The 24,087-nt window shown below is 38.5% G+C and overlaps 1 pseudogene; it reads right to left on the reverse strand.

Annotated features, from left to right (window-relative positions):
- Window positions 1–20,792: 20,792 nt before the first annotated feature.
- LOC118659070 lies at window positions 20,793–21,987 on the reverse strand (annotated as a pseudogene).
- Between the last annotated feature and the right edge of the window lie 2,100 nt (window positions 21,988–24,087).

A 24,087-nucleotide genomic window follows, 5' to 3' on the forward strand; every position in this document is an offset into this window, starting at 1 on the left:
CCTGAAAATACAAAAGGACAGGGTTTGGAGAGCTTCAGGACTGATGAACATCTGGAGATTCAGGGAGAGTGCACACTGGGAGAGGGTAAGGCAGCTCTCCATTCCCTTTCCTCATGCCCTTGCCCTAGGTATCTCTACCATCTGGCTGTTCCTGATTATATCCCCCTATAATAAACTGGTAAGCTAGTAAAAAATAAATTATATACATATTTTTCTACCATTACTATACAGTCTGTGATATAAAAAATATACTTATCCAATGCCTCTCTATAATATAGATGATACTATACTTAGCTTTTATTTTCTTCCATTGGTTTAACTTGTGGAAAATAAAATAATTCATATTTTCACCAATCTTGGACTTCCATTCTCAAATAACTAACTTAATATATTTATTGGCTAATTTTAAAATAACATATAAATTTTCTTATAATATTTCCCCTCCCTAACTAGTTCCCATTTTAGCCTTTAAACTCCTGGGAGCAAAAAAATATGTTTGTTTTATTTCTTTTATATATCACAACCCTATCTGCAAAATAATTGTTAAATCCTTTTGACATGATCAGCATTATGAATAGCCAACACTCTCAATTAAACTGCCTCAAAATGTTAATAATTTATAACTATACTTACTGCAAAGAGCAGAAATAAAAATATTAAAGTTAAGAATTTATTAGATTATTCAAACAGAACAGACACAGAAGGAGGAGTTCATGAACTGGAAGAAAAGGCTAAATAAAATATCTACAGGATGCATGGATAAACAAAAAAAAAGGAAATAAAGAAGAGGTTATCATAGAAAACAAAAAAAGGATATGTTTAATTAGAGTTGAAATAGAAGAAACACTAGAAGAAAAACAAATATGAGAAAAGAGGATGAGGAAATAAAGTAAAAAAGAAGCTCTATTTGAAATATAATGACAGAACTTTGCAAAACAGGAAAAAGACATCAAGGCATGAGCTCAAAGAGCAGTGTATAAATCTATTAGGATGAATACGCAGAAAACCAGACCTAGGTACAATATAGTAAAATTGTTAGAAAACAAAGTTGAGAACAAATATATGTACTTAAAAAAAACAATATTTAGATGTTTCTGAATTCTACACAGAAATGATGGAAACCAAAATACAATTAAATTATTTTAAATGTGCTGAACAATACAGAATTTAACCCAAAAATATATGCTTAAATATTTCAGATGCACATAAAAAGAACAAAGAGAATTCTCCACTAGCAGATGAACTCTAAAAGCAACACTAAACAGCTTATTTCAGACAGACGGTAAATGATTGGAGATGGCTTCTTGAATGAAAAACAAAAAACAGCAATGAAAAAACAAAGTAAATACTTGGAGTTGACATCTTGAATGACAAAAGACAAAACAAAACAAAAAAAAAAACAGAGCAGTGAAAGCATAAATGTGTGAATGAATAAGACTATTTGACAACTGACCACTTGTGTAAAACAATAATAATGTCTTTGAGTTTAAGGTAGCAATGAATCAAAATGCATTAAAATAATGTCAGAAAATGAGGAAAAGCAAAAATGGAATTAGAATGCACTAACATTCTTGCATTATCCAGGAATAAAGTAAAAATATCAATTGTTGCTTAACTTTGATAAGTCAAGGATGTAACCACCAAAATAAAAATGAATATAATTTCCAAATCAATAAAAATTGTTTAATAATTTTTAAAATCTTAAAAATACTCAACTTGTAAAGGCAAAAAAAGATAAAAGTCCTCTATACATAGAAACTAGAGCTATAATAAGACTGAAAGAAGAAAGGACTGACCATGGAAGTGGATTTTGGTATCAGATGGTAACATGTATTCACTGAAATTGAGTAAACTAATTGTGATAAGCAGAATTCTAAAGATACCACCCCAAGAGTTTCCATCCCCAGTTATCTAATCAACCACTATTCAAGCTACTACTATGAAGGGATTTTTGTAGCTATAATTCAAGTCCCAGCCAATTTATCTTAAAATATGTAAGTTATCTCAAAAAAATTGACACAGTCAAGTGATTCCTTTAAAGGTCAAGTTTTCTTTGGCTAGTTACACATGATATTTCCCAAAGTCCTTCCCTGTGTTAGTCAGAAATTTGAAGTCTGAGAGAATTTTGATATGCCTTTGCTAGCCTGAGAATGAGGAAGCTATGTGCCAAGGAATACAGGCAGCCTTGAGGAGCTCACAGTGGCCCACCAGCTGACAGTCAGCAAGGAAACAGGGACCTCAACTCTAAAACCACAAAGAACTTAAATCATCCAACAACCTGAATGAACTTGAAAACAAATTTTTCCTTAGAACCTCAAGAGAGGAGTTCAGCCTCATCAACACCTTGATTTCAACCTTCTGAGAAGCTAAGCAGACCCTCACAGAGCTACCCAGACTTCTGACCTTCAGAATTGTGAGCTAATATACAGCTGTTGATTTAAGCCACTGAGTTTGTGGCAATTTGTTATACAGCAATAAGAAACAAATATACTAGTAATGTGTGATGTTAAAATGTTTAGACCCACAAAATGCTATGGACAATAATATATCTTAAAAAGACTATTTGCAGGTATAGTCTAAAGACCAAACAAAACTTAATTTTCAAAACAAATAAAAAAACACATGAATTAAAGTTTCTGGTCCTAGTTTGTGAATTAACCAAAGATGCGCTTGTTGTTGCCCATATGTAAGGACTACATTGGTCACATTAAGAATAAGACTAATGCCCTGACCGGTTTGGCTCAGTGGATAAAGCGTCAGCCTGAGGACTGGGGGGTCCCAGGTTCGATTCCGGTCAAGGGCATGTACCTTGGTTGCGGGCACATCCCCAGTAGGGGGTGTGCAGGAGGCAGCTGATCAATGTTTCTCTCTCATCGATGTTTCTAACTCTCTATCCCTCTCCTTTCCTCTCTGTAAAAAAATCAATAAAATATATATTTTAAAAAAAAGAATAAGACTAATGCTCATATTAAAGGAATAGGCAAGTAAAAATGATCTGAGTATGCACTTATACACTAATCTGATATTTCCTGAAGTCCTCCCAGGAAACAAGGCAAAAAGACATAGTCCTGCCTTCACTGCCCACAGTGTCTGGCACAACAAGGTTATTCAATGAGTCTGTGTTGAATTAATGAATCCTAAATGAAGTGTACAAGCATGTCATAATGACAATACAATGTGATAAATGCCATAATTTGGATATTATGCTGTTCATATAAACATTTATATAAAATTTTATATTTATACTAGAGGCCCAGTGCATGAAATTCGTGCATGGGGGTGGGGGGGAATCCCCCTCAGGCCAGCCTGCACCCTCTCCAATCCAGTTCCAACCGTCGGTTGGACATCCCTCTCACAATCCAGGACCGCTGGCTCCTAACTGCTCACCTGCCTGCATGCCTGATCACTCCTAACTGGTCCCCTGGCCAGCCTGATCACCACTAACCACCTCTGTCTGCTGACCTGATCGCCCCTAACTGCCCCCCTTGCCGGCCTGGTCACCCCCAACTGCCCCCCTGCCAGCTTGGTCGCCCCTCACAGCCTCCCGAGCCAGCCTGGTTGCCCCCAATTGCCCCCCCTGCGGGCCTGGTCACCCATCACTGCCCCCCCTGCTGGCCTGGTCGTCCCATGCAGCCCGCTTTTCAGTTGTTTGGTCACCCCACACTGCCCCCCTTACCGGCCTGGTCGCCCCACACAGCCTGCTGCTCACTCATTTGGTCATCCCTCACTAACCCCCCTGCTGGCCTGGTTGCCCCATGCAGCCTTCTGCTCAGTCATTTGGTCGTCCCTCACTAACCCCCCTGCTGACCTGGTTTCCCCACGCAGTCTGTTCGGTAGTCCGTTCAGTTGTTTCAGATGTGACAGCTCCTGGCTCTATATATATATATAGATGAAATATTTATATCAAATGTTCCAGAAGGCTATTCTTTATAAAAATTATTAAAGGAAATAAAAACAGTTTTATTGCTTAAAACAAAATACTTAAAGTCATTAAAAAAAAAAACAACAAAAAACTATGGCCCTAGTTGGTTTGGCTCAGTGAATAGAGCATCGGCCTGCAGACTGAAGGGTCCCAGGTTTGATTCCAGTCAAGGACACATTCCAGGTTGTGGGCTCAATCCCCAGTGGGGAGCGTGCAGGAGGCAGCTGATCAATGATTCTCTCTCATCATTGATGTTTCTATCTCTATCTCCCTCTTCCTTTCTCTCTGAAATCAATAATAATATATTTTTAAAAAAATATGAATCACCAACAAATTTTAAAAACTTGTTTTTTTATTTATTTTATATAAACATAAGTTAATAAACTAGAAAATTAATCAAGGTTCAAAAGACAATGCCAATACATCACATTCCTAACTAGTTAAATATATGGTCAAAAGTTAAAAAGACACCAATTAATCTTTCTAACAATAAGACAATGGCAATTATTAAGAATGCAAAGATGGCCCTAACTGGTTTGGCCCAGTGGATAGAACGTCAGCCTGCAGACTCAAGGGTCCCAGGTTCGATTCCGGTCAAGGGCATGTACCTTGGTTGCGGGCATATCCCCAGTAGGGGGTGTGCAGGAGGCAGCTGATGGATGTTTCTCTTTCATGGATGTTTCTCTCTATCCCTCTCCCTTCCTCTCTGTAAAAAGCAATAAAATATATTTTTTTAAAAAAGCATGCAAAGATGAATCTTAAATCACCTTTCATATATATAAAAATATAATATATACATATTTCCTATTTTCTCATATATTACTAACTCTTTGCCTAAATTCAAAGAAATACTGAAGACTGTCATATTCTGAGTCTTGATTTTTCAAGACTTTTATTACTACTTGAATAGTTTATACTAGTTTCTAGACAGACTTAAAACTATTCTCTAAATATTTTCTTTAAACTCACAGAAATGTTTTTATAACTTAAATCATGTTCATAATCTATTCTACATTTATTTCTAAAATTGCAAAACATAAAAGTAATTTTAATCCAGTGTGTCTACGTGGCTGCTCATAATTATTTTGTGAAATGAATTGTATAATTAATGGGGTTATATGCATTTTCCAGTTCACTAAAACACTAATTGGTTTTGACAGTTAAAAAAATTGTTTTAAAGAAAAACTATACAACAAAACATACATCTTGTCTTTATTAATTTCTCCTCCTGGTATGAACTGCTGCTGAAAGCTCTAATGCCCAAGAGCTCAGTCCTACTGTCTCTTTCTTCCTAATTTCCTAGATCTCCTACACTGAGTCTTGTGAATTTAATGTCATCTATACTTTATTTTTACCTATTTTTTTCATTTTCAGTCCCAATCTTATCCCTAAAGTTTATAACCCATATATCAAAATTACAATTTAAAATTCAAATAAACTGTTACATGTAACATGTCCAAAACAGAGTATATCTCCCACTCCACGTTATCCCTAACAAGTCCTCCCCATCAGTCGTCCCTGCAATACCAGTTGCTTAAGTCAAAAGCTGTGGAGTCATCTTTTTCTCATCTTTGTATATAATCTATTATCGAATTCTGTTGCCTCTACCTTCAAATATATCCTTCTCTTAATCCTTTCACTGCTATCACTTTTTTCCAAGCAACCATCCTATCTTTCCTGCACTAACTTCCTCTCTGTCCCCCAGCTTCTACTTAAATCCCCTGTATCCCATTAAAAGCACCTTTTCTTGAACATACCTATGCAGGGTCAAAGTAAAAACAGCACAAAAGAGATGAAGAGAAAAAAAATGACATTTATTGAGCACTTACTATGTCACAGAATGTGCTAGGAGCTTTAAATATATGTTTGCCTATATTCAGATTACCTTGCATTTTTAACAACTCAGAAGCATTTCTGGAAGCTATAAAAAATTAAACAAAATTACTTCTTGTTTACAGTAGATTAACAGTACTCATCAAGAAAGATGATCTGCATTCTGATAAACACTATAGTAGCTATAATATTACAGGCCACTGAGAAAATAGAATAATTAGTTTCCACACTACACTGATTTTTATATCAAAGGTGTTGCTTATGTTCATTGAAAAGGTGAACACTGCCTTTATGAGATATGTTTAATTAACTCCTAATATAAATTCAATTTTTTTTACTAAAATAATTTCCTATGGGAATGTGATACAGAAATCATGATGTAATTTTCATGAGAAATGATCTATACTTTCTATATGAAGTCTTAGTTAGGTTCAGCCTACAAGTGTTGCCTTATATGCTATGCATTGCTAAGTTTTTCATTCATTTAAATACTTGATGTTAATAAAAAGTATGTTTATATTTCAATTGTTTCCTTCATTTAAAAATCTTAAAATAACCTTTTCTTACTATACAGCAGTGCATGTTCATATAGATTATCAGCTAAAAACTGAAAAACAAAATAAAATATTTAACAAGCCTAAGGTTGTTACTAACATTATTTTCTCAGTAATGCCTTTTCTGAAAACATTATTTAAAACTGATTCACTAGCCAATGTGAACTGCTGATCTTTTTCTCTCTTAGTTTCCTCCATAGCATTTACAACAACCTGGTATTTTTCCTCCCTTCACTTCCTTTCTTTCTTCTTCTATCAAACTATTGAACCATAGTTTCATTCATTTATTAAACGTCCCTTATACCTGAATTTAGCTCTATGAAAAAATAATGTTTATACTATTTTGCTCATTGTTGTTTCACAAGCCCCTGGAACAGTGCTTAATACATAAGAGAAAATGCCCAACTAGCTCAGTTGGTAGAGCATGAGACTTTAAATGCATAAAAGGTTCTCAGTGTACATTTGCTAAATGATTAATCAAATGAATCCTATCTTGTTACCAGACCTAAAAAATATATACCATTTAAAAATATTTCATAGTATTCTACTCAGCTGATGTATCAAAATTAACTAAAACCCATTTTCTCTCATTTAAGCTTTTCATTACTAATACTAGAGGCCTGGTGCACAAAATTCATGCAGGGGGTGGTCCCTTAGCCCTACTTGCGCCCTCTCGCAATCCAGGACCCATAACTCCTAACCACTCACCTGCTGGCTCCTAACCACCTGCCTGCTTGTTCCTTACCACTCGATTGGTCACTCACCAGTCACTGGGTATATATATATATGTGTGTGTGTGTGTGTGTGTGTGTATATATATATATATATATATATATATATATGTATATGTATATATATGTATGTATGTATATACACACATATATATACACAAACACATACACTAGAGGCCCGGTGCACAAAAATTTGTGCACTCGGGGGCAGTCCCTCAGCCCGACCTGTGCCCTCTTGCAGTCTGGGACCCCTCGGAGGATAATCACCTGCAGGCTTAGGCCCACTCCACAGGGGATTGGGTCTAAGCTGGCAGTCAGACATCCGTCTGGCAGCCTGGGAGCCATCAGGTGAGCAAGGCTTGCCAGAGAGGAGCAAGCCTAAGCTGCAGTCGGACATTCTTAGTGCTGCTGAGGAGGCGGGAGACTCCCATCACTACGGCTGTACTGGCAGCTTTCAGCCTGGCTTGTGACTGAGCAGAGCTCCCCCATGTGGGAGCGCACTGACCACCAGAGGGCAGCTCCTGCATTGAGCGTCTGCCGCCTGGTGGTCAGTGTGTGTCATAGTGACCAGTCATTCCCAGTCTTTCTGCTGTTAGGGTCAATTTGCATATTACCCTTTTATTATATAGGATAGAGGCCTGGTGCACGGGTGGGGGCCAGCTGGTTTGCCCTGAAGGGTATCCTGGATCAGGGTGGGGGTTCCACTGGGGTGCCTGGTCATCCTGGGTGAGGGGCTGAGGGCCGTTTTCAGACTGGCCACAGCCCCTTCAGTTTAGGGGTCCTCCCTGGGGTGCCTGGCCAGCCTGGGTGAGGGGCTGATGGCTGTTAGAAGGCTGCCACGGCCCCCAGCCACCAAAGCTCCCAGTGGAGGCTGGCTGGAAGCAGGTATCTGGGGTTTATTTATCTTCTATAATTGAAACTTTGTTGCCTTCAGTGGAGGCCAGATCTGGCCAAGGCAGGCGGGAAGCTTGGCTTCCTCCATCGCAGGAGCAACCAAGCCTCCTTCTTGCTCCAGCTCCATGGCTGCCGGCTGCCATCTTGGTTGGGTTAATTTGCATATAGTTGCTTTGATGGGCTGGTGGGCATGGCTTGGGGTGTCATGAAGGTACAGTCAATTTGTATGTTTCTCTTTTATTAGATTAGATATATATCTTATGATGAGTATCCTGGATGCTTAAATTGGAGGCATAGCATTCATTATATCCTTAGGGTAATCCCTGAAGCAGAATTCTGAGGTTAAATGGCATGTCTATTTAAAACATAATGCCAGCCTGTCCTTGAGAATTGCTGATACCAGTTTATACTTCCACTATGATGTATGAGAGTCCCAATTTTTCACACTCTCAATATTTTCATTCATTTTAATTTTAATTTCGTAAGTATTTTACTCCTCTCAATTTTCAAAAACGGGTCAATATGAGAAATAAAAAGTAATGTTTAAGTCTTTTTCCACTTATAAATTTTACTTTACCTGAGCTAAATCAATCAGAAAATCATTTATATATCTATGGATTAAAACTTGCTGCAATAAGAGTAGATTGCTTTTTAATGTGATACACCTCATTTAATAATTTCTTCATTAAATAATTCTAATGTGTTTTATTGATTATATAATACTTAATGGTATATAGTATACTCATTGTAAATATGCTATTTCCCTCTTTAACTTAGACTAATAAAAATGAGTTTATCTTTGTTAAATATATGCAGCCAAATTAAAGGCCTCATTTATGAATAAAATAATTTACATATTATTAATAAAACTTCTAAAACAATTTGAAATAAATAAAAGGCTATAAAATGTTGTGATTGAATGAATGTCCTATAAGTTTGTAAGTCCTAGGAGAATATTATTCATATACCAATCAAACTTTTAACATAATATATCATTTATCAACCTTAGTTCTTAACACTTTTACCTACAGATGTAAGTTATTCAGTAATCAATATTACTTTGCCAATTATTCTATTTATAGGTAGAAATATAATAATATAGGTGTTATTTAAGTTCTATAAAGCAAGGCACTGAATTATTCTTAGTTATATCATGTGTCAAGTAACAAACATGCATATCATGCTCTATAAATTTATTTAAACAATTTTATAGTTTTACTTCTGTTGTATACTTATATATACATGTATTAACAGAAAATAATTTATCTGACTCATAAAGAATTTAATATATAACTGAAGAAGGTTCTTGTCATTCTATTAAAGTAAAATAAAATTACAATGTTTAAATGACAAATAATAAGGTTAATAAACACACTTTCCCTTATTTTATTTCTAAGAAAATATGAAAGGAATGGATATCATTCACAGGATAAACATTGATACAAAGCATACAACCAATAAAACTATTACCACTGTATTTTTTGATTCTATAATAATTTTTTTAATCCTTACCCAAGAATATTTTCCCATTGATATTCAGAGAGAGTGGAAAGGAGCGGGGAGGAAAAGAGAGAGGGGCCAGAGAGGTAAAGAAACATTAATGTGAGAGAGACACATCAATTGGTTGCTGCATACCCCTGACCAGGCTGGGGATTGAACCTGCAACCCAGGTACATATCCTTGACCTACCCTTGACTGGAATCAAACTGAGACTCCTTGGTGCACAGGCTGACATTCTAGACCAGGACTGCAATAATTTTAATTTATTACTTTTTTTTGTTAATCCTCACCCTAGAATATTTTTCCATTGATGTTTAGGGAGAGTTGGAGAGAGAGGGAAAGACAGGAGGAATATCAATGTGGGAGAAACATTGATTGGTTGCCTCCTGCACGAACCTGACTAGGGCCTGGGACAAGGGAGAAGCCTGCAACCAAGATACATGACCTTGACCAGAATCAAACCCAGGACCCTTTGGTCCACAGGCCAACGCTCTATCCACTGAGCCAAACAGGCTAGGGCTATAATAATTTTTTAAATCAAAAGACATATTATGTGTCCCCCGCAAAAGTTAGATCAGCTAATCTCATTTTAAAGCAGAAAACCATATGAATAGATATATATTAAACGAATCAAGAATTCTTTCTCATATTCATAAAAAAAACTTATCCTAAGTAAAAAACAATAAAAAAATAAGGAATCCAGAGAGTTGATAACATGCCAGAATATCTTGATTGTATCAATGGAACAAAGTTAAGACAACTGGAAGTTAATCTTCAATTACCAAAATGAAACATGGATATTAATCAAATTGGCTCTGGTCACCTTTTAATATCTGTGTTAGAAACATATTTTGGACTGTATACCTTAAGATAGCAGATTAAATTATAAACAATGGACAATTCTATACTTATTAAAATATCTATACATGTCAGAAGAAATCAAATTTCATGTATCATGGCATCAGGGAATAGCTTCAGAAGTCCATATTTTTTGTAATGTGTTGATTGTAGAAGCATGCTGGACTTCTGCTATCATTTCTTTGATATATAGGCTACCTTATGATGCAAGATAACAAATGATGAATTATGAATTATTAGTTTAACCGATGTGATAAACGCTTTTCATTTAGCAAACTGACTACTTTATCTACAATTGTATGGTTTTGACAGTCACTGTGTCTGTGACTTTCAACTAATAATGAAGATATATTCCCCTCTCCCAAATTCTTTCAGAAGCTAGTGTTAGCTTTGGGTAATATGAATATTTTAATAATGTTAATTCTTCCTATCCATGAACATGGCATATGTTTCAACTTATTTGTAGCTTCCTAAATTTCTTTCTTCAATGTCTTATAGTTATCCAAGTATAGGTCTTTTACCTCCTTGGTTAAACTTATTCCTAGGTACTTTATTTTCTTGTTGTTGCAACAATAAATAAGATTGTTTTCTCAGCTTCCTTATTGGTGTGTAAAAATGTCACTGATTTCTGAATATTAATTTTGTATCTTGCTACTTTGCCAAATTCACTTATTAGATACTAGAGGCCCAGTGCATGAAAACTCATGCACTGGGAGGTGTCCCTCAGCCCAGCCTGCACCCTCTCAAAGTCCAGGACCCCTCGGGGGATGTCCACCTGCCGGCTTAGGCCCACGCTACAGGGGATCAGGCCTAAGCTGGCAGTCAGATATCCCTCTGACAGCCTGGGAGCCCTGGGGAGATGTCTGGCTGATGGCATCCTTATGGAGCGGGCCTAAGCCGTCAGCCAGACATCCATAGCGCTATGGAGGAGGTGGGAGAAGCTTGCACCACTGCCGCTGAACTCATAGCCGTCAGCCTGGCTTGTGGCTAAATGGAGCTCCCCCTGTGGGAGCACACTGACCACCAGGGGGCAGCTCCTGCATTGAGCATCCTCCCCCTTGTGTTCAGTGCACGTCATAGCGACCGGTCGTTCTCTGTCGTTCCACCAGTTAGGGTCAATTGCATATAACCCTTTTATTATATAGGACTAGGGGCCTGTTGCACAAAGAGATTTGTGCAATAGGCCTTCCTTTCCCCTGGCTGCTAGCACCGGTTTGTCTCTGGCACCCGGGGCCCAGGCTTTTGCTCTGGCCGGAGCTGGCCCCGGAAATGTCAGGCTTCACTGCTCCGCCGGCCCTGGAAATGTCAGGCCTCATTGCTCTGCCAGGCCTGGAGCGGTGAGGCCTCGCTGCTCCGCCGGCCCCAGAAACGTCAGGCCTCGCTGCTCCACTGGCCTGGGCCATCAGGCTTCGCTCCACCGCTTGGAATCTATGTATGCAAATTAACCGCCATCTTTGTTGGCGGTTAATTTGCATATCGTGCTGATTAGCCAATGGGAGGTGTAGCGAAGGTACGGTCAATTACCATGTTTGTCTATTATTAGATAGGAGTAGAGGCCTGGGTGCACAAAATCTTGTGCACTTGGGGGTTGAGGGGTCCCTCAGCCCGGCCTGTGCCCTCTCAGAGTCTGGGACCCCTCGGGGGATGACCACCTGCTGGCTTAGGCCTGCTCCCTGGGCCAAAGATGGCAACCAGACATCCCTCTGGCAGCCCGGCAGCCCTCGGGGGATGTCCACTTGCCAGCGGGGAGCAGGCCTAAGCTGTAGTCGGACATCCTTAGTGCTGCTGAGGAGGCAGAAGAGGCTCCCACCACCACCACTGTACTGGCAGCCATCAGCCTGGCTTGTGGTTGAGCAGAGCTCCCCCATGTGGGAGCGCACCGACCACCAGAGGGCAGCTCCTGCATTGAGCGTCTGCCCCCTGGTGGTCAGTGTGTGTCATAGTGACCAGTCATTCCCAGTCTTTCTGCTGTTAGGGTCAGTTTGCATATTGCCCTTTTACTATATAGGATAGAGGCCTGGTGCATGGGTGGGGGCCAGCTGGTTTGCCCTGAAGGGTGTCCCAGATTGGGGTGGGGGTCCCTGGGGTGCCTGGCCAGCCTGGGTGAGGGGCTGATGGCTGTTTTCAGGCTGGCCACAGCCCCTTCAGTTTAGGGGTCCTCCCTGGGGTGCCTGGCCAGTCTGGGTGAGGGGCTGAGGGCCGTTTTCAGGCTGGCCAATGACTGAAGCTCCCAGCTTCTCCTTTTTTTCTTTTTTTTATTCTGAGATTTATTACCTTCTATAATTGAAACATTGTTGCTGTCACTGGCGCTCCCAGCTCTGAGGCCGCGGCTGGCTGAAAGCAGGTTTCTGGGGTTTGTTTAGTTTCTATAATTGAAACATTGTTGCTTTTGGAGCTCAAAGCTGGGCTGCGGCAGGCGGGGAACCTTAGCTTCCTCCATCACTGGAGCAAGCAAACCTCATGTTCGCTTCAGCAGCGTGGCTGCCGGCCGCCATCTTTGTTGGCAGTTAATTTGCATATCGCCCTGATTAGCCAATGGGAAGCGTAGCGGAGGTACGGTTAATTACCCTTGTTGTCTTTTATTAGATAGGATAGTAGTTTCATGGTGAACTCTTTAGGGTTTTTCTATGTACAATATCATGTCATCTGTGAAAAATGACAATTTTACTTCTTCCTTTCCAATTTGGATGCCTTTTATTTCTTCTTGTCTGTTTGCTATGGCTAAAACTCCCAGTTTTATGTTGAGTAAAAGTGGTGAAAGCAGAAATCCTTGTCTTGTTCCTGATCTTAAGGGATAAGCTTTTAGTTTTTGCCCATTGAGTATGATGTTGGCTGTATATTTTGCAATTTTAACTCCCCAAATAAATGTGCCATTTTATATAGCTGCTTTCTTGATGTTTTAGAGAAATTAAAATAATTGAGGACACTGGCATGATGTGAATGTTTTACACAAATGATGTTTCAAACCATGGTTAAGTACTTTTCTCCTCTAACAACTCTAGCATACTGAGAATCTTGGGTTTTTCCCTAATAGAAGATAACTTTATCAGCTTATGAAAATTGCTAAAATAGTCTTTGCTAAAATTAAGAGAAACAAAACACAAAACTAATCTTCTTACACTTGAAAAAAAAAAGTCTTTTACTGAATAAACAGGGGTTTTTTTTGTCCTACACAATTAAAAGAGGCATGGTAACTGTGAATATATGTTGACAATAGTCTGTTTTAATATGGAAATCCTATATTTTTTCCCCTATAGTTTTAAAAATACAATCTTACTTGTCTGGTTCTTCAGTTACTTTGTCCAGGTCCCCAGGAGTTGTGATAAGAAAGGAGGTATATTTTATTTTATCCACAAAACCATAAGGTAGCATGTATCTATGTTGTACTTGGGACATCTCATATGACTTTTGAACATCACAGCTGCCTCATGATGAAATATCCTGAAAAAAAAAATTGCAATGAATGAGTATAAATGTATCTTATATCGAAAATATTCAAAACAAATACAGATGATGTATTGTAGAATTGTACACATGAAACTTATATGACTGTATTAATCAATGTCACCCCAATAAATTTAATTTTTAAAAATCTAAAAGAAAATACACCATAAATGTTCATACTAAGCAATGGTATAAGTAAAAAAGTAAAAAGTTTTCTTTAATTATTAAAAATATAATTTTAAAAGCATATCCCTAAACCTGTGTCCTCCTAATAAAAGTGTAAATTCATTTGTCAAAAATTAAGGTAAAAATAAACAGAATTATGAAATTTAGATCCATATTCTCAAAATAAAATTGACTTCATAATATAGATCAAATTTTCATATATAAATTTCAGAATTAAAATCAAATTTTATACAGGAATGAGAACAATGATTATTGTTTCATAAGCAAAAAAACTATTTCTACTTTACTCTTCTATGTGAGCATACTTTAATTTTTCTACAAATGAGACCTCTTATTTCATTTTTAGTAGATCCAATTAAGTTGAAAGGCTTCCCCTTTCATCATTTATGGCTCTTTATATGCTCTATCGTTATATTAACATTTTAATCAACATAAACCACATGTATAGTAATCAGTAGAATAATAATTCTAAACAAAATTAAGTATGAAATATCATAAATTTGTTGCACAATTTCTGCAAACCATTAGCTAATTATCTCAATAACTTTTTAAAACTCATTTTTCTCAAATTATTTTAAAATATAAATTATATATAATGTATATCTTCATCTGTATTATGTGTAAAGAGCGAACTTTTAAAATTTTAATTGTTTTCTGGAAGAAGGTGGGATAGCAATACATATATCTAACAAAACAGACTTTACAACAAAGGCTATGATAAGAGACAAAGAAGGACACTAAGGATAAAGGGAGCAATCCACCAAGAGGATATAACCCTTGCAAACATTGATACACCTAAATATGAAAAGCAAATCTTAATGTATATAAAAGGGTTTATGTGAGGATTAAGTGAGTTAAAACAAGTAAAATACTTATAGTGGTACCTATAAAAGTTAGCTAACCTTACTATTCCACAAAAGCTAATTTAAATGAAAAAAAAAAAAAGACTAAACTATCAGCATTTGTGCTAATAGGAAAGTATTAAACAAATTAGGCTACTGAGAAAGCATGCATTTGAAGTCCATCTAGGAGCCATATTTTATAAAAGATTCTTTTGTTTCTTACATCCCTATTATCCTTAAGCATAGGCCTACAATATAATCATCCACTTCCAAAAAATTACTAAATAGAGTAAGAGTACTAATCATGACTACAGAGGAAATTCTTACTGAAACCACACATTTCTGGTTTAAGTCCTATGTCAAACACCAAATGCTACAATCAGTAAGTCCCCTAAGAAATGCCAGCAGCTGTTTCCTTCTTGCCTGCATCAATATATTTAGTAATGGTAGGCTGAGGATAAGCAATAGTAACATTAGCTCCAAAGATGACTTTTGGATGTTTGGGGGCTGCTTTTGTGGTATGTGAAAGTGGAAAAGAGTACAAAAGCACAAAGAAATCATGAGTCACAATATACTTAGACTAATATTTAGGAAAGTTTGGCAAAGTACTTGATTGTCTATTATACATTTTAATTTTCTTAACAGAAGCTATTATTGTTCCTGCTTCCCTTAACACCCTGGCTGGTATCATCACCCATTCCTTATTCCACTGCCTCTCCTAGATAAGATTGATGGGTTTGGCTACTGGCACAGAGAAGCTTTTTTTTAAAATACCTTGAAGCAAATATAGGTGGAATTTTCCTAGGTAACGTAGTCTAACATGAAAAACTGAAGACTAAAGGACCCCTCCCAAAAAAGACTGCTTTTTACTATTACGAATTTGCTCTCTGGCAGGGGTGGCTCAGTGGTTGAGCATTAACCCATGCAACAAGAGGTCGCTTGGTTCAATTGCCGGTCAGGGTGCATGCCTAGGTTGCAGACTTGATCCCCAGTAGGGGACATGCAGGAGGCAGCCAACCCATGTTTCTCTCTCATTGATGTTTATCTTTCTCTATCCCTCTCTCTTCCCCTCTCTAAAATCAATGAAAACATTTTTTTAAAAAAAATTACTGAGTGCTAGAGCAAGCAAAAGGATAGAAGTATGAGCTGGAGATACAAAGTAAAATCTATAGTCTAGTGATACTTAAGAGCCAAGTCACACTAGAGCAAGAAGTGTCAATAAATACAAGCTCTTCTTCAAGATATTTGACAAGTTTTGATCCTGAAGAGGATAGGAAGCTGAAGAATAAAGCTGAAAACTAGTAAAGGATAAAACTTGCAGGGAGGAAGAAAAAGAGAACTCTCAGACCCTCAACAAAAGAAACTCCAAAAGCAACAAAAAAAGAGGGTTCAGAGCCACAAAGGCAGAACAGACTCTGTCTTGCAGGACTTAGGAGACAACTCTCACCAGGACTAGCATAGCAACATACAACTGGTTGGATAGAATAGCTCTATGACAGAAATGCATACCCTGCATGAGAGTTAAAATACTAGGCAATTCAATCAGAACTGTTTCATTGAAGTTATAAAATAAATGTTCTTCTATTTCTGTTTCTTATATTTCTAAAGACATGTACATATATGCATATATAGTGTTATATATTACATATGTTTATACATACACACACACACACACACATGCACACACACACACTAGAGGCCTGGTGTGTGTGTAGGGGGGGTCCCTCAGCCTGGCCTGCACCCTCTCCAATCCAGGACCCCTTGGGGGATGTCTGACTGCCCCTTGCAATCCAGGACCACTGGCTCCTAACCACCTCTGCCTGCCTGTCTGATCACCATTAACTGCTCCCCTGCTGGTCTGAATGCCCCTAACCACCTCTGCCTTGCCCCACACCGGGGACTCAGGATTCCCTCCTCCAGCTGATTGCAGGCACCCAGGACCTGGGCTTCCCTCCCTCTGGCCAGCCACAGGCACCCAGGACCCAGGCCAGCCGCAACTGCAGGGGACCGTGGGCAGGCGGCTTGTCCCTCTCCAGGGCCATAGCTGCAGGCACTGGCTCCCAGGACTGCAGGGCGTGCAGCTTGTCCCTCTCCCAGGCCGCAGCCTGGCTGGTCCCCATTCCTCTCTCGCGAGCGCATTTGTGCCTGGCTGGTCCCCATTCTTCTCTCCCCAGTGTTGAGTGTCTGAGCTGTTATGGTGTGATGGCGTGAGGGCGTGATGGTGTGAGGGCATGATGACCATTTGCATATTAGCTCTTTATTACATAGGGGATATATATATATATATATATATATATATATATATATGTATATATCCACATACAGGTATATATAATGTTGGGCAGCATAATATAGTAAAAACAGCATGATTTGGACTAAAATAAACTTTAATTTTTTGGGGGGTACTTGTTCTAGCTGTTATTTCATAGTTAAGTATATTCTAGTCCAAATTTTTCTTTTAACATTCCAAATATACAATTATTAAAAAGCCACCTAGCATTTTTATAATAAAGTTTATCCTATCAGTGAATTAACATTAGAAGATTTCAATGAAACTTTCAATCAAGCTTTGAATCAATGTCTTTAATCAAATATATATGGTGAAAATATTTATAAGCCATATATGTAGTGAAATTTGCCTGAATATGAAAAAAACTTTGATTAAATCAATTACCAATATGCTTTTCCAATTTGCTTAATTTAAGCTTTATAGAAAAGAAAGGCATTTCAGGTAATAATTGAATTATCTTTGTTTTGCAAATTGCAAATTATAATTACAAACATGTTACCTTTGCCATTTTTCAGCATTCACAATCTTAATGTTCTAAAAATATGCCTCTTTAATTATATGACTTAGGAAAGAATAACTGTTATTTAAGAAAAAAATAATTTACTATAGATATGACAATGTTAATTGTGATAGGCAAAACCAGAAATGTTGATTTTATTTTCCATATTCTCCAGGCATAGCAAAAAAGGTCCTTTATCTTTATCCTAAGGCTGTTTTTATTAACAGAACTAGAATTTTCAGCTAATCACAATATCTTAAGGCTCAATAAAGAATAGCAAAAAAGTACTGATGGATGAAATCATGTAGGAAATAAAACCATTGATTTCAACTGGTTTCTCCAATATAATAACATTATAAAATTCACGCTTGAATCACAAATTTCTAGTTTTTGCTGGGCATTCCACTTCATTATCCTCACATAGATTTAAAATAAAACTCATTATTTTCCCTTCCCCAATTACACAACCACCTATCCGCTCTCACCTGCCTACAGTAAGTCCTTATTTAGCCACACCTAAAAATAGAAAGCTGGCTTTTACTTTTCTTCACCTTTCCCTGTCATATCTAAAAATCTTTAGTTATCAATTGTACCCTCTCTCACCTTATCCCTGTATTTCCTTTACTACAAAAAATTCTGGCATGGGCTCTAAAATACTATTTACCATATACACACACACACACACAAATAATAAATCCTGGCATGGGCTCTAAAATACTATTTACCAAAAATATCCTGCATGAGCTCTAAAATACTATTTGACAACTAGATTAATTGCCTCTTTAATGTTCAGCTCATCCAGTCTTAAACCATCGGAATCTCAATAGCAAATAAGTTATTGTACTAAAACATGACAGAAATCTGCTAGAAATGTTCATTGGCTCCCAAGTTCCTACAAAAAATAAATTCAGAAAAGTCTCCTTTCATGTAAAGCCATCTTAAATTTGAAGGCAAATACATAATTGTAAAACCTAGTTCAAGTGAAACCTCTTCTATGAAGCATCCTTTTTTTCTGAGTATAAAAAGAAATTTATTTGTTTATGAGAGCCATGATTTGGAGCATTAAAAATTTCTTCTGGGCCCAGCTGGCGTGGCCCAGTGGTTGAACGTCAACCTATGAACCAGAAGGTCATGGTTCGATTCCCTGGTAGGGCATATGTCTGGGTTGTGAGCTCAAGCTCCAGTGTGGGGCATGCAGGAGGCAGCCAATTGAAGATTCTCTCTCAACACTAATGTTTCTCTCTCTCCCTCTCCCTTCCCCTCTGAAATACACACACACACACACACACACACACACACACACACACACACACATACACACACACGCGCGCGTGCACGCGCTATTGTCCCAGTGCGTGGATTTGTGCACATTGAAAGGAAATTAGAAGAAATATTTTAATATTGCTATTCTCTCTTTCTCTATAATACAAGTGTCAACCAAATTCACAATAGAAAATGACAGATCAAAACACACATGTGCAATTGGTGCCAGCCAAGAGCTTTATATGTATCGCGCATTCACGAGTCAACTTAGCCTTTTGTATATAGATAAACTTGCTTAATTAGACCTGCTTTCTGATGTAGCTAAACTTTTTCCAGCCCAATGAAACACCCCAACTTCTCTTTCAGATAATTATCAGCAACACAGCAGTAAATATCAACACGAAGCAGATTATTACTTTAGATCACGCAGAGAGAACAAAGGATAAAATATTTAACTGTAGCAGTGTTTGACTATATTCTGCGCAGTGAGAAAACCTGAAGTCCTTTTCAAAGTCCACCATTTCTTACTTCTTTTCAGTCGGGTCAAGTTTCTAAACTTTATAAATCTCCGTTTTCTGGCTAATGAAAAGAAAATAGAATTCTACCGAGTCTCCTATCTACCTACTCCAGGACTTCTGTAAGGATCAAATGAGATGTGGCACGTGGAAACACTTTACAAACATTTGGTTGACCTATAAAAAGTTTGTACCTGGCTATAAAGCAAGTTGGGTTTCTGGGCTGAAGAAACTCCAAGGAGGCTGGTCACTAGGGAGAAGAAGCCGGGCGTTGTTATGTGACGTCATTATCCAGCACCTTTCCGGGTTGGGCTGAGCTGTCGGTCGCATTTTGCACCAAGGGTGTTGGCAGTGTTGGCTGAGATTTGGTGGGCTGTTGCTCCAGGGTGGTGGTGGGGTCTGTGTCCCAGTTGGGGGAAGCCGAGTATTGGTTTGTCAGTGCCAGGTCCTCAGTGCCATTTTTTTTTTAAATGGCCAGTGAGCGTCATGGCAGCTCCTGCATTGAGCGTCTGCCCCCTAGTGATCAGAGCATGTCATAGCTACTTGTCAGATGGTCAGAGAGACTCTTGACCTTTTAAATATATAGACTAGAGGCCCAGTGCACAGATTCGTGCACTTTGGGGTCCCTCGGCCTGGCCTGCACCCTCTCGCAATCTGGTTCCCCATTAGTGCACTATCGGGGCAGGGGAAGGCTCCAGGGTATATCTGGCCCATCTCGCCCAGTCCCGATGGGGCCGATTGGGGCTAACCAGTCAGGAAGGGACCGTGGGAGGGCTCCAGGGCATGTCCGGCCCGTCTTGCTCAGTCTTGATCAGCTGGACTCCAGCAGCAAGCTAACCTACCGGTCAGAACATCTTCTCCCTGGTGGTCAGTGTGCGTCATAGCTACTGGTCTATCAGTTGACCAAATGGTTGACCAGTCACTTAGGCTTTTATATATATAGTATTTAAAAGTTCTTCTGGGAATATGATTGGGGAGAAAATGTGGTGATCGAGTAAGACTCAGCAATCCTTAAGCATGTTAAAAGATGTGCACAAACTCTTTTCGGTGAACTCTGTTCTTACTTGAGGCCAAAGGAGTTTGCTTGGCAGCACCCTGATGTCAGAGAGGTTAAAAGGCCCTGGCTCAACAGAATTTATTGGAAACCTTTCTTCTTTTTCTCCTTTTGTTTCCACTGGTATTTCATCTAGCATAGCATCCATCGCAACCTCAACTTGCTTTTGTAGTTCTTCTTTTTTTTTTTTTTTAAACATATTTTATTGACTTTTACAGAGAGGAAGGGAGAAGGATAGAGAGTTAGAAACATCAATGAGAGAGAAACATCGATCAGCTGCCCCCTGCACACCCACCACCGGGGATTTGCGAGCAACCAAGGTACATGCCCCTGACCAGAATCGAACCTGGGACCCCTCAGTCTGCAGGCTGACGTCCATCCACTGAGCCAAACCGGTCAGGGCTGTAGTTCTTCTTTTCTTTACCTTTTTGAGGCTTTTGGTGGTAAGTTCTGGCCATCAAGGGCCACACGCAACCCTCTCCTCAGCAGAAGCATCACAATTCTTGTCCCAATGAGAGTCTCCAAGCTGCTGCTCATCCTGGTCTCTCCTTTTCTTGGTCTTGGGTTGGGTGTAATTCTCTACATTTTTATCTTTTTGCCTTTCTTTTCTTTCCCCTTTTCCTTTCCATTTTGGGTCTCTGGAAGGTCAGGCCCTGAAACCATGACCTACGGTTTGTTCTTTAGCTCTGCCGTCTGCTTTGCAAAGTCTCCTGGATGGGGAAGGCACCGGTTGTCCTGGTGGAGGATTCATTCCTATCTGGAGTGGCAGGGCTGAAAGCACCCTCAGGAGTCTTCTTATTCTGTCTTTTCCCCCAAATGCAGCCAAGATCTGTTTTGCTCTGATGACAGATCCTTCCTCAGTGGTTCTCAACCTTCTGGCCCTTTAAATACAGTTCCTCATGTTGTGACTCAACCATAAAATTAATTTCGTTGCTACTTCATAACTGTAATGTTGCTACTGTTATGAATTGTAATGTAAATATCTGATATGCAGGATGGTCTTAGGCGACCCCTGTGAAAGGGTCGTTTGACCGCCAAAGGGGTCGCGACCCACAGGTTGAGAACCGCTGCTTATGTGAAGGTCATTTAATGAACACAATTTTTGGAGATTTTGGACTTTTCTTCAAGATCGAAAGATTTATTTTCCTTGTTGTCTGAGAAGGAGACTGCTGTTTCCAGTCCATGGCAAGTGTTCAGTTTAGCCAGAAGCAGATTAAAATAATCCTAATGAGCAACCCAGTTGCCTTCATTATTGATTGCAGTTCCAAGTCCCAGGTGGTTATTTTTAACTTGAACTTTAATATGTTCTGTGACTCCTTCCGTCTCTAAATCTTTTCCTTTAGATCATCTCATCTTCTCCAGCATCCTCTGGCCAAACTTGGAATCATCATTACTCCATGTGGTATTTCTTAGATCCACAGCACACCTCTGCTTCCGACCACGCTCAGCCTGCATCAATGTGTTGCAGATCCCGTCACCACGCAGGCCTCCAGAATGGGCCTCCCAGCCTGAGCTACTGGGGCTAGAGGGCTGCCAGCTTGCAGAGAAGTTGGAACCACCAGACTTACATGTCAGGTGAACTGAAGTGGCTCCAGGAAGCATTTTTGATCACCCTAACTCAGTGATGGCGAACCTTTTGAGCTCAGCGTGTCAGCATTTTGAAAAACCCTAACTTAACTCTGGTGCCGTGTCACATATAGAAATTTTTTGATATTTGCAACCATAGTAAAACAAAGATTTACATTTTTGATATTTATTTTATATATTTAAATGCCATTTAACAAAGAAAAATCAACCAAAAAAATGAGTTCGTGTGTCACCTCTGACACGCGTGTCATAGGTTCGCCATCACTGCCCTAGCTAGAAGAGATATCCTTCACTTTTTAATTCTTCTTTACTCATTATTTACATAAACACATAAACATGTGAATAGCACATTAAGCAAACATACCATATCTATTTGAACATTTATTTCTTACTTTGTCAATACAAAAGCAGAAAGAGAATAAAGTCATCTGATCAGAAGGTAGACAAGGTTTCCTCAGCTAAGCTTCTATTTACCCAACATGTTTGCAGGTTAAATTTCCTTTTATTCTCTCAAATTAAAGAAAACTGATGGTAGCAATCCAGGAGTACAGGGGCTCCACATAACACTAGGATCTCTAGGCTCTTTCCTGCTTCCTGTTGCACCAGACTTAGATGATGACCTTATCCTTATGCTCTCAAGATACTGAACATAGCTCCTGCCATAACATTCTCATTTCAGAAATGAAGGGCAAGGTCAAAAGATAAGAATTGTGCTTAACAGCTAAAACAGCCTTCTCTGAGGAACTTTCCTAGAAGTTCAATCCAATAACCTTTGTTCTCTTTGCATTAATTAAGACTCTGTTGAGCCAGGGCCTTTTAACCTCTCAGACATCTATACCTATAAGGGAACTTGGAAAAAGCTGCTGTTTTACCTGGGAATGTTGTTTTTCTAAATAAAATTGGGTTCTGCTAGTAAGGAAGAAAAAGAGAATACATATGGGGTAGGCAAGTAGTAATCTCAGTCACAGCTCTCTGCTTTTGAGGGCACTAGAACTACTGAAAAAACTAACTCAGTCCTAGAATACTACCCGTGACTTTAAACAATCTCTATTTAAAAGCTATTTTGACCTATGGCTTATAGGCTTTGTTGTTTAATTCTTGCTCATCCATTGGGTCTCAAATCTTCCCTGAATTCATTTGGCTCTGTCAGGTCTCCTCCCATATATTTTCAGAATACACTGCTCTTAACTTTGCAGCAGTTGTTACACTTGCAATTAAACAAGCTTCTAATTATTCAATTAATATCATCCATCCCCAGAGGAATGTAAATTCCTGAGGGTTCAGAAATAATCTGTTTTGTTCATTATTGTATATTCAGTGAAGGCAAGTGCCTTGCACGCAGGAAGTGATCAATGAATTCTTTTTAATCACTGAGTGGATCTATGAGTTAACAAATGAGTAAATGAATCTATCAGTATCTGTCTACCTTGAAGATTTCCTGCTTTGTTTGGCCTTATCACTAAGTTCCTCCATAATATTAAGGCTGAACACTATGTCTTGAAAATATTTTCACCCCAATGGTGTTTAAATTTTTATCACATATAAGCAGTTCTATATAAAATGTGTGTTGTGTAAGACTGCTCAAGTACTGCTTCCCCTAAAAATGTTCCTGTTTCTAATAAAGAAAATTATCATTTGTAATCTCAGCAATGATGTAGAAGTATGGATATATCTACTCAAACTGATCAAGGACTAACTTTCACAAAATCATTACCATGGGTCTCCAGGAAGTTCTATTTGGTTAATATTTTATGTGAGATGCACTTCTTTCTCTTTGCTATCAAAAGGTGACTTTTAAATTTGATGCTTAGGCTTTCCATGACCACCTCTGACATTGGTTTTCCAGGGGGAAAAATGTATATTTCAGCAGATTAAAGTAAAACACGTGAACAGAAATGGCCTACATAACCTTTCTCTTCCTGTAAATGCTAATGCTACTGAGGCAGAAAAAAAGCATAGATTATTGCCAGTTATAATAACTCTAATTGACATGAGATAATTTCTTCAGTTTTACCAACTCAATACAAATCCAAAAGTTAATTCTTTTCTAAATTGAATGTGAAAAAGAAGTTAATGTAAGTTATTCTTTAATATACATATATAATTGCCCCCAGA

The sequence above is a fragment of the Myotis myotis genome, unplaced genomic scaffold (assembly GCF_014108235.1).
Source record: "Myotis myotis isolate mMyoMyo1 unplaced genomic scaffold, mMyoMyo1.p scaffold_m19_p_1, whole genome shotgun sequence".
NCBI classification, from domain to species: Eukaryota; Metazoa; Chordata; class Mammalia; order Chiroptera; family Vespertilionidae; genus Myotis; species Myotis myotis.